The following is a 12,068-nucleotide window of genomic DNA, read 5'->3' on the forward strand; positions in this document are numbered from 1 at the left end:
TGCTATTATTCTATTAGTTCCATTTACTCTCATTAGAAGGATAATTAGGTAATAAGATGGTGTCAATGACTTTATATATTAAGATATTTACTCAGAAGGTAATGCAAACATACACACATGAATATACACACAGATAGAAGAAAGAAACATACAATTTTATTCTATATAAATATTACAAGAATAAAGACCTTCAGTAAAAGAAAAAGAGATAAAACTTAAAATCAAAGTAGTTAATTTTAAAGACTATACAATTCTAAGTTTGAAAGGAAATACTATGAACTCATAATATATTTTCTTTTAAAATAATATTTCTTACACCTGTCAACATAAAACTTTGACAATTATGTCAGCTGTTTATTGTTGTACTAAAAAAAAACAAAACAAATTTTTAGTGGCTTTAAACAACAGCATTAAATTGTTCACAATTCTGAAGGTCAGAAAGTCAGGACCAGATCATTAGGGACAGCTCAGATCTGCTCCCATAGCATTGTCTGAGAGGCCTGGTAGAAGCCAGAGGCCCTAAGAAAGTTTCACTCTGGCACCTCAGCTGGAATGGCTCATGTGACTGGGGGGCTGCTGGGAATGGCTAAGCATTTTTCTTTTCTTGACCATTTTAAATATTTGGATCCTTATCCTTCATATGGTCTCCCTCTCCATATAGAGTCTTAACCTGCAGGTCTTATCTCTTCAAAAAGATAGCTCAGGTTTTATGTGGTGACTGGCCTCCCAGAGTGCAAACAATGGGAGCTGCAAGGTCTCCTAAGGCCTAGGTCTGGAAGTCACAGCATCATTTCCACCACATTATACAACGGCCTTCACATACACAGTGGCTGAAGAAATAGACCTGACTTCTTGATGGGAGGAGTTAAAATTTCACTACACAAAAGTGTACATGATGGAACTGTTGCCTCTACCTTTGGAAGCATTGTACCATAATCAAATGGCAACAGAACAGGCACTTGTAGCATGAATTCGGGTTAGCTAGATAACATTCCCCATTAAAAGGAACCAGGGCTTTTAAATAAATGGCCAAACCTAGCTGTAGACAGAAAACATCCAAAATAAATTTGTAATATCTTAACATATCAGGAAACAAAGAGAAAGACAATCATGTAGTGTATGCCTCTTGATGTGATGTTTTAGAAAGTACATAGCATATAAAATATTGCTTCAAAAAATTATGAACGTTCAAATATTTAATTATGACAGGCTTACTGGAAATTCAAGAGTCAGAGGAACAAGTTAAATAATAGCATTTTGACAGCATACCAATATCGTGCTAATTTGTGTTAGAAACTAAGTTTTATAATTAATTAGCTTTATATTTTTGAGAAAATTATTATATAGAGACAAATCAGTTGTCTATATCACAGAGGTAAAAAGATACAAGTTTATGAATACATAGCTTATTCATATAAAAATATAAACTGAATAAAACAGTAATCAGCATAACAATGCTGCCCAGGAAAAATAAACTCCCTTATCTGCCCTCTTCTATTTTTCCTAACTTGCCTAATAATACCAATAGTCAAATTCTCTCAGAGTTGGCTGTGGTTCCAAAAAAAATTGATCTTTATGGCTGCTCTTCATCAATAGAATAAGCAGTATTTCGTTAAGAAGATACCTCTCAAAAATAGATTATTTTCTAATGTGTAATGAATAGCCAAACAATGATCCCAACAAAAATCAAAGATTTCTCAGCAAACGCAGAAAACAAACAACTGCTCTAGCTTCTATTGCCCCAATGAACCACCTGTCTACTTCTGTTTCTCTCCTGGTACATTAGATATATTTCCATGTTGTTTAGCAAAGATCAACACTAGCAGATCCCATTCCCTCTCACCTACTCTGACACTGCTCCCACAATCCTCCTCTGACACTGCTCCCACAATCCTCCTCTGACACTGCTCCCACAATCCTCCTCACTCTCTGCAGAATCATTCTGTGTTCTCTGCACTTTCTACTGAATTTTTAACCACTATTAGGCAAATATCAGACCATCATTCTATCTTAAAAATAAAGCTCTGTAACCCTATTTTCACCTGCAAATAATTGCTCATTTTACTTTTTCCCTTATATGAAAACTCCTCCAGTTTGACATAAACTTCTCAAGACTTGTTTATAGTCATTGTGTCCAGATGAGTCTTCTTTGCTGCTTCATCTTCAGCTCCCAACCTTTTTCATAATGTAAACTTCCAGGGCCTAGACCTTGGCCATTTTTTCAATGCTCACTTCTTTTTGGTTGTCTCAAAAACAGTCTGATAGCTTTAAACTATCTAAATGCTCTAAATTAAGACCATTCCAAATGTACAATTCCAGGACGATTTCTCCGTACTCTAGACCTATATACTCAGTTACCACTTGGATATCTAATAGGTATTTTGAAATTATAATGTAAAAGCCTGAACTCTTAATAGCTCTACCTTCAAATATACTATTCCTGCAATCTTTCATATTTCAGTAAATGGCAACTCCATTCCAGATTAATTTTTTTTAAAATAATTATTAATTCCTTTATTAATCTTGTGCTAACATTTAATCCATCACAAATCTAATTTCAACATATAATTTTAAATCAAACCAATTCCCAACCTTTTTATGGTAGATGGTATTTTGGTACCCCTCCCAGATTTCCTTTATGGAGTCAACACCCACACCCTAACTTTTTTGAATGTTGCCCCCTGTTGACTAAAGAAACGAATATTGGAGGGTGAGAGCAGGTTAGATCTCATCTACTTTTCAGTTGGCTCAAATCAAATTCATACTTACAGACAGGGCCATAAAACAACTCTGAAATGTGGTTTGTGCTGCAGTGCCTACTCCTTTTGATTGGGTCAATGTCAGCACTTACCAGAATCATTTTCCTTAGTTTCCACCCCACACCCTGCCCCTTCTGTATCATGCTTCATTCCATACTTTACAGGGTATCTGTTTCGTTTTTCGTGAAAATTATTGCTTCAGCAATTTAGGCATACTACATTCTTATCTCTGATCTAGATAGTTAAAATATTTTTCTTTATTATTGCTTTCACTCTTTCCCTTCTAGTTTATCACCAATACAGTATCTAGAATATTCTGTTAAAACAAAGGACAGGTCATTTTATGCCTCTACTCAAAATATCTCAATAGTTTCTCACATTATTCAGGATAAATGTGTAAGTAACTACCTTGGCTTAAAAAGCACGGCATTATCTGAAGTCTACCTTCTCCTTTCCTATTTCTCTTCAATTCATATAATAATCTCCCTGGATCACTCCACTTCATTGACACTGGCCTTCTTGAAGTTCCTTGAGATAATAGTCATGTTTGCAAACTCAGGGCCTTCACATATGTTCCCTCTGCCCGGATTGTACTTCTCTAGGATATTTGCCTGGTTTGCACCTACACGTCCTCCTGATATTTAGTTCTATGTTAATATTCCACCATAATATTCCATGACCAGTTTAATTAAAAGAGCAAACCCAACTTTTTACTCCATGAATATTACATATGCCTTTTATTACTTTTTTCAAAATCTCACAACACATTCCAAATTGATAAATATCTATAGCTAGAGCTATGTGTATTTGTATGTGTGCTTAATTTGTTTACTGTTACTGTCCTTTCACTACAATAAAAGATTCATGAAGACTGTAAGTTTTAACTTTCATTCACTGATCTATCATCATTCCCTAATAGGTTCTCAATAAATATTTGTTAATACAAAAACCAGTTCAGAGAGCTTAGCATTAAAATCTTATCGTTGTAGCTACAACTCTATTTGATTCCATAGTTCATGTTACTTTTAGCAACCATCTTCCACTGCTTACTTGTCAAAATTTACATTTTGGTATTTAAGAAAAAGTTTCAAACTACTTTTTACATTTTCCCCTAATGACATAAAATATGTGCAAATGTCATTTGTTTTGCATCTCACAATTATTCAAGATGTAAATGAAAGATAAACTTTATTAATGCTATCAAAGAGCTGTAGCTGTTTCATTTTCTTCTCATCAACACCAAATCATCTTATTAAAATGCCCATCCATGCATTATTTTTCTATAACTTTATATGACTACAAGCACATCAGAGATATTTTCATGTTGAGTCGTGGTTTAAAGGTTTGCATTTATTTATCATTTTCCATTTTTTTATTTCTCAATAGACATAAAATTGAATGTATTTATTTTGTACAACATGATATTTTGAATAATAAAGATTTTTAATCATGTTGAAAAAAAAAGAGCTGTAGCTAACACAAACCCACATGCATTATATAACAATAAAGGAAAAGGAAACAAAATCTACCTTTCTCAGCTTCTAGTTTTCACTTTTCAGCACTGTGATATTACAAACCTTGATTTTCTTCTCAATACAATTATCTAAAATATGTCAAAGGTATTATTTTATGGCTATAGAATATAGGGAGATGATATTGAAACCTTGAGACATAACTTTATGCATTGCTAGGGTATCCCAGACCTTGATTATTGCTTTAATATTTCAAGAATTTTTCTTAAAATATATATATGTATATGTACACATATGTGTGTCTGTGTGTATACACATACAGAGAGAGTGAGAGAATGTACAAGCAATTGAAGGCCATAAAGGTATTGTAAATTGTCATTGAATTATTGTTAGACATTTTCCTGATACAAATAAAGTATTTATTATTGTCACAAAGAGGCAGCTATTTGCACAAAATAATCTATTTATTTGATGTTGACTAGTTGTTTCCATGTCAACTGCATTCAATAATGAGGCTTAGTCACCATATGGTTTGTAGAACAATCTGCGTACTCCATGGACTAGCATATTGATGCAAATGAAAACTTCTTTCCTAAAAGGTTGAAAATGACAGAAATATATATATATTAACTGAACTGCCCAAAATATATGTTTCCAGCTGTTTGTGTTCAGCGCTCATGGTTAGTATTATAGAATGACATTTTACTCTAGGTAATAAACACCAAAATGCATTGAACAGATTTTTTTTTTCAAAGAAGGAAACAACAACAACAACAAAGTTTAGTGATTAAGTCGATTTCACCAGGAATTACCTTACCACAATACTCACTGGACATTTTAAGATACCACCATTAAGTTCATTCTAATACATAACCGTATGTAATGTTTTTCAAGCTTAAAAATTTTTTGCTCTGTTTATGGAAGAAATTATAGTGTATTTTAGTAGTAAAACTTTTAATTCATCTTAAATTTATTTCCTATAACCCAGTGGGAATTAAGGCTACTTCCATGAGTATAACTCTTTGTTCCAGGACATTCTTGCCCAGGAAGATACGTTTATAAACAGTAAGTATTCTTTATGCTTTTACAGAAATGTCTTTCAATCTAATTGATTGGATCAAATAGTTTGCTCATCTGAGTAAATACCTCCATTCTCAGAAAAAATAACTTTCTCATTCAGGCATTCAGCTCATTTATCAACAGTGTTTAAGTTATCAAGGCATATTTAAAGACCCTTGGCTTTCTGAGACCATAAGTTCTAACATTATGCCACAATATCAAATTTTCCCAATTTAATTTAGATATCCATACCAAAAGACTCAAATTAAATCTCTTGAACACAGACCCTCCTCCAAGCCTATGAATATCCATCCATGACTTACTTGAGACATTACTAAATCTCTGTCAAGATAGTGTTTTGTCTTCCTGCAAAAGGCTTCATAAACAGCTTTATTTAATCAACCGTTGTCATTTTGGTAAGTACGCTGTCAGCCAACCCAGTGGACTCAGGTACAGATTGTCTTCAACTTAACAGTGGTTTGACTTAACATTTTTTAAAAAATTTATGATGGGTTTATAGAGGCATTTTTGACTTGCAATATTTTTTACTTAATTATGGGTTTCTCCCTAATTGTAAGTTGAATAGCAACTGTATGTCCAATTGAAAGCCCATTTCTCTGGGGATCAAGAAGCTTTACTTAAAACTCAGAATGCTCCTCTGAGATTCCTTTGGCCTTCTTCTTAGGAGTCCTTCAACTGAAACAATTATTGTGACTCTTTTGCTACTGTAGTTTGGTGACCGGAAGGGAGTGGTGCCCAGCGGCTTCTCCAGTCCCATTGTTTACCAAGTGGGAGGGAGGATTACAACTCTTTTACTTCCACTGCTTGCAGCTTGGTGAGCAGGAGGGGAGTGTTACAGGTCTTTCACCCCAGCAGTCTGGAAAGTTCTGGGTTATTGTCCCATGACCAAGAGAAATAAGGTAGGTGGACACCAGAGAGTGAGAAAGGCAGAGTAGAATTTTACTGAATGACAGAAAGAAAGCTCTCAGCAAGGACAGGGGACCTGAAAGCGGATGCCATCTGTGAGGCTGAGTCTGGGGTTTTTATGGGCTTAGAATGGGAAAGGGCATGCTTTTTGGTCCATGAGTGGTCTTGGAAAAAGCACCATTTGATTGGTTAAAAGGCATCATTCAGAAAGAACCAATTGAGAGAGAGTGGGTAAGATGTAGATAGAAGTTCTCACTCCGGTTGTGGACTCTATATGGAACTGGCAGCTCAGTTTTCAGGCTTCAAACTGTCATTGGCTTAAACAGCAGATTTCAGTGGGGACCCATCCCTGTCTGCCTAGGAATTTGTTGGTTTCCTGTCACTATCACAATGAGATAAATCATTCAATGATTTGTGCTCTGATTTCATCTTGCCATGCTCTGAATTTTGACTTTATTTTGATTTATAAGGTTGAATTTTTTTTCTTTTTGAGATGGAGTTTCACTCTTGTTGCCCAGATTGAAGTGCAGTGGCACAATCACAGCTCATTGAAAACTCCTCCTTCTGGTTTCAAGTGATTCTCCCACCCCAGCTTCCTGAGTAGCTCGGATTACAGGCGCCTGCCACCACAGCCAGCTAATTTTTGTATTTTTAGTAGAGATGGGGTTTCATCATGCTGGCCAGGCTGATCTTGAACTCGTGACCTTGTGATCCACCCACCTCAGCCTCCCAAAGTGCTGGGATTACGGGTGTTAGCCACTGTGCCCAGCCAGGATGAAAATACTTTTTAGTGTTTCTTTCATTAACTCCTCTGATTTGGAAGCTTTTATCCTTGATGCAAATCTACCTAATTACTAACAACACTATTCTTTCATTCTCTGATTGTCCTTATCCATTTTTGGGTGTCTTTAAGCAAATATTAATAGCTAAGAGAATATACATAGGACGGTAGCATCAAAAGTTCTCATCAGATTGGCCACCTTTTAAGATAAATTGTGCCTTGGGTCATCTATTAGAACTTATGAGTATTGAATTCAGACCTGTCTTATAATATCTGTAGGAATATGGCCTTGTGAAAAACCTCCTCACCATATTTTTTATCTGCCAAGAATAGTAGATTTTTGGATGTTACTAGAGGAAAATATGCACCACTTGTTTTGGACCCCAGTAAAACCCAAGGTATAAAAGTAATATATCATACCAACTGTTGCCAAGTTTTCATGAGTTTAACTAATTCTACATTTACTCACTCATGGATAGTCTCCTATGATCCTTTCTTAACCTATGCTCTACCCATCTTATATAACTATTTCTCTTCCCTGCAAGCCATTGAAATAATATTTCAAGTGTGTTACGGTTCATATTAAGCACTTGTCTTTTTCAAAGTGATGACATACTGTTAGAGACTTTTTAATGGTTAGACAAGATACACAGACATTTAGAGATTATTTAAAATAGTTCCATTAACATATGATCTAAGGCTCTAAAATATTTATCCATTTGTTTATAGGTTAGTAGGGCCCTCAGATTAAAAAAAATTAATGGAAAAATCAGAATGAAAAAATCCTGATAGTCACTGCAGAGGTCATGAATTTAAGAGACAACATCTTTTGGAGGCCATCCCCAATTCTTTCCTATGAAAACAAAGCTGTAATTCAGTTTTTAAAGTAGTAAAGGATGAATTCACAGGAGAGTTCAAGAGCAAACTCTAATGCCTTAATAGAGATTTGAAATAGATCCCTAAACAAATGATGCAGCTATCTCTTTACTTTAAAAAAAATAGACTCAAACCAGAAAGGTAAGATTTACCATAAGAAACAGTCCTATTCTCAAGTCTCCAAATCCTTGAAGATTCTGGAAGGGCTTTGGGACAAAAGCAGAAGAAATTGATGACCCAAGAGAAACAACTAGATTCTTACACTCCAGTGATCAGACATCAGTGGCGAGATTCACTTGATGAGGCCATCTTTCGATATTATAAGCAAAAAGTATATTGAAAAAAACAATTGTCTTGCACTAGCTAAGAATCTGAAGAGGAAAAATACGGTAAATGATCAATGAACATCTTCTGAGGGAGAAAAAATGATCCAATTTTTCTTTTTACTTTTAAACTTAAAAAAATAAATTTTTCCAAATATAAAAAGTCAACTGTGATGGTTACATTATTATATCAACTTGATTGGGCCACAGGGTACCTATATATTTAGTTAAACATCATTTCTGGCTATTTTTATGAGGGTGTTTCTGGATGAGATTAATATTGAATGAATAGACTGAGTATAGCAGATTGCCCTCTCCAATATGGATGGGCCTTATCTAACCCATTGAAAGCCTGAATATAATAAAAAGCTGAGTTGGAAAGAATTCTTCCTCTCTTACTTGAACTCTGTCTCATACTTATATCATTGGCTCTCCTGGTCCTCAGGTTTTGGACTTGGACTGAAGCTGTATCATCTGCCCTGATGGGTCTCCAGCCTGCCAACTGCATATATTGGGGCTTCTCAGCCTCCAGAATTGCATAATCCAAATGCTTATAGCCATCTCTTCCTATATTCTCTATTCTGTATCTATATACCTATATCTATTATTTACCAATTAATCAATTTATCTGTCAGTCTGTTGATAATATATAGTTTTTCTGGACAACACGGACTGGTAAATAGCTTTTTAAAATTTAATTTTGTAAATGTATAATTTAATTTCTAGGAACACTGCAGTAGTATCCTTAAGCCATACTATAGTACACAACATCCCCCTCAATAAAATACTCAGCTGGTATCTCTAATAACCCTCAGTTGTTACTATGTCCCACACCACAGATATTGTCACTGAATATTTCAACAAAATATATTATTTCATTTTTTTGATAACACATTCAATGAATTGTAGGATATGATATTTGGAACAATTATAATTTATAAACCAAGTGTTTCTCTTACATATTTTTCCTTGGAATACTGATAATCAGTATTCATAGCTAAATTGAACATTGTCTTTAATATACCTGTAACCATGTGTCTGACTCAAACCCTAAACAGATTTCCAGGTCAACATGACTTGAATTTTACAAATTATTGTGATATAGGCAAAAATAAGGCAACTGAACCCACTAAGGTTTAGACTGATCCATTTAATTTCTACTCAAATTTAAGCACTATCTCTAAAACCTAAAACTAAAGGACTAAAGCTAATCATTGAAGTCTATGGGGAAAAGTATTCATCATGTCTTATACCAGTTATTGTAATACTATTTTCTAAGATACCAAATAGATCTGGATACACATATATTTAGAAGTGATATGTTAAATAGCCATTCTTTGTCTCGCTGTATACAAACATAAATACTCTTTAATTTTGATGTCCCTGTTGTCTTCATGTTTTATAGTCATACATGCATGTTTTGCTTCTTTATGATCAGTAAATCAAGATAGCCAATATCTGTTTTCCTTTTAGTGGGAAGGTCAACAACCTTCCATCTAGTTATGAATCACGGGTTTAGAGAAGCCTCATCATATTTTTCAGAATTTATTAACTAGGACTTAAACGACCTTAAATTTTCTTGTAATTTTTCTTTTAGTCAATACGTGGGTAATCTTTTGCTGGATACCAATAATAGTTGAGCTCTAAGATTGACTCCATTTGTCAGTTTGTATCTTCAGTCCATATAGGACATATATGCCCAAAAAATAAATAGCTTTGTTTAAACAAAGTGAATAATTTAGAAAATGATTTATTCCAGTGTAATTTCTTCATTCCTGACATACAACTTCCTGTTTAAAACTTTAATGTCAATTATTGAAAGATGGAATTAATGAATTAGGAATTAACAGAATTAATAAATTCATATTAAGTAAAAATTAAAATAAACTTTTAAAACATGCTCAAATAACTAAAGGAAGGCATATCTAAATTAAGCCAGTTGAATTAAAGTATAGCAATGATTTCCACTAAAGAGAGAATATCAATAAATATATGTGTGTGTGTGTTCTCATGTGTGTATACACACAGAACCCAATTGAAGTACAACTGAAAAGTGTTTTAAATCTGTAGAAAAACCCAAAAGCATGTTTGAGATGATGAAATAATCAGCATCTGATCTGAGGAGCAGAAAGAAAAAAAAGGATAAAGAAAACTTAGAGCCTCAGAGACCAAGAGGAAATCATCAAGCAAAATAACATGTGCATAATAGTAATCCAGTTGTTACTGCTGGAATAGTTTGAGAACTCTCATGATGCTTACTCCTCCAGAAAGAGATTATGTTCCTTTGTGTCATGTGCCCAGTATAACCAGAAATCAAGGCTTGCCTTAATTTAATTTCACAAAATGAGATGATTTTAAGCCTTGCTATTATATAGGCTCTAGTAAGAGCACTACCTACCTATTACCCTTATTTATGGGGAAGTCTTTTGAGTCCTAACTTAAAATAAATGGAAAATTTACTAGCTGGCTTCAAACTGACAAGACTTGGGATTCCCTTTTTTTTTTTTTTTTTAAAAAAAAAAAAAAAAAAAAAGCTCTAGCACCGCTAAGTTGTTAGTGGTGCTAAGCATCTCTGGTTCTTAGTGCCCTTTTCAGAGGATAAGAAAAGCGGTCCCTACCCTAATTCTAGGCTCAGTTCTACATGTTTATATCATCTCTTAAGTTTTAGTTCAGTAATTTTTCACTGACTTTTAAATTGTCAGATGCCTTTCAGCAGACATTTTAATGTTTGAAATAGTATGTTTAATGATGTTTACTTGGAAGATCAATAAAACAAGCACACACAAAGAAATAAAAACTAGCGACATTTCAAGGTAAAGTTTCATCATTAAAATAGGAGTAATGTCAAAGGCTAAGATGCAAGCATACAATATGAACTCATTTTATTCTTTAAATTATTTTACTATGCCAAAGTTATATTAAGATTTAAAACTCCTCTAATTTAGTATTGCAGCTTAGTCACTATGATCAATTTTCTCAAAGATAACAACAAAAAAAGGATGGATGAAAACAGCATGTTAAAACGGATCAAAGAGTTAATGATATAACAAGAGATTACTGAAAATCTACAAAAAAATGCATTTCCAGTTTAGAATAAAGAAAAGTAAGCCTGGTATTTAAAATTGCTTTAGTCTAAAGATCAAAGAAAGTGGTAAATATGTGGATAAATCTGAGAAAATTTAACTTTATAGAGTATTATCAATATCATGGAGTCTTGGAATTACACAGCAAAGTAATCACATGCATTTGAATAGCACTAATCCTAAGAGAGGCTAATATTCTAAGATATTTGTAATGTTCAGGAGATGGGTAAACATATCTGTTAATATTAAGCTTGATGGAATGCAGAAAACTATTGTATATGTTTCTATTAGTGACTAATAAAATGAAAACAGTGTAAAACTTTTAAACTAGTTGAGAGAAAAAAGAAATTATAATACATATTATATCCAAAAGAGTGTGGATTATCTTTTATCCCAGCTCTGGCTGTGACTCCCAAACTGGGTCATCCCTCCAGGAAGATGGTCTCTCCAACGAACTGGGATCTGTAACTCCAATAACTGGGATCTGTAACTCCTCATCTTTGTGGGTTGCCCCTTTCATCCTGTTCAGGCTCTGACTTGCTGAACTGAGCTGCCCCTTTAATGGACCCACTGTTCACCTGGCTCAAGCTCCAATCCTCCAGGCTGGAGAGCCATAACCCTCCACCACCAAATGTGAATATGCGTCTTCTCCTGTTTGTACTTCAACACTCACACAAGCTCAGCACTTTGTGAAGATCATCTCTTAACACTTCTTGGTCTCTAATATCCCACAAACGTCAGTTGGAATGGAATGGCTGCCTCCACTGGACAAAGTAGGCTGTCCTGTG

At 34.2% G+C, this 12,068-nt stretch overlaps 1 long non-coding RNA gene across 1 annotated transcript in view; it reads right to left on the reverse strand.

Annotated features, from left to right (window-relative positions):
* Window positions 1-4,631: 4,631 nt before the first annotated feature.
* The window catches only part of LOC129011777 (uncharacterized), a 31,369-nt gene continuing 23,932 nt past the window's right edge, over window positions 4,632-12,068 (reverse strand). The window contains exons 2-3 of the long non-coding RNA XR_008493433.2: window positions 11,954-12,063; window positions 4,632-4,823 (exon numbers count right to left, since the gene is read on the reverse strand). This is a non-coding gene — a long non-coding RNA (uncharacterized LOC129011777). The remainder of the gene's footprint in view (window positions 4,824-11,953; window positions 12,064-12,068) is intronic.

Source organism: Pongo pygmaeus, chromosome 14 (assembly GCF_028885625.2).
Source record: "Pongo pygmaeus isolate AG05252 chromosome 14, NHGRI_mPonPyg2-v2.0_pri, whole genome shotgun sequence".
Taxonomy (NCBI): Eukaryota; Metazoa; Chordata; class Mammalia; order Primates; family Hominidae; genus Pongo; species Pongo pygmaeus.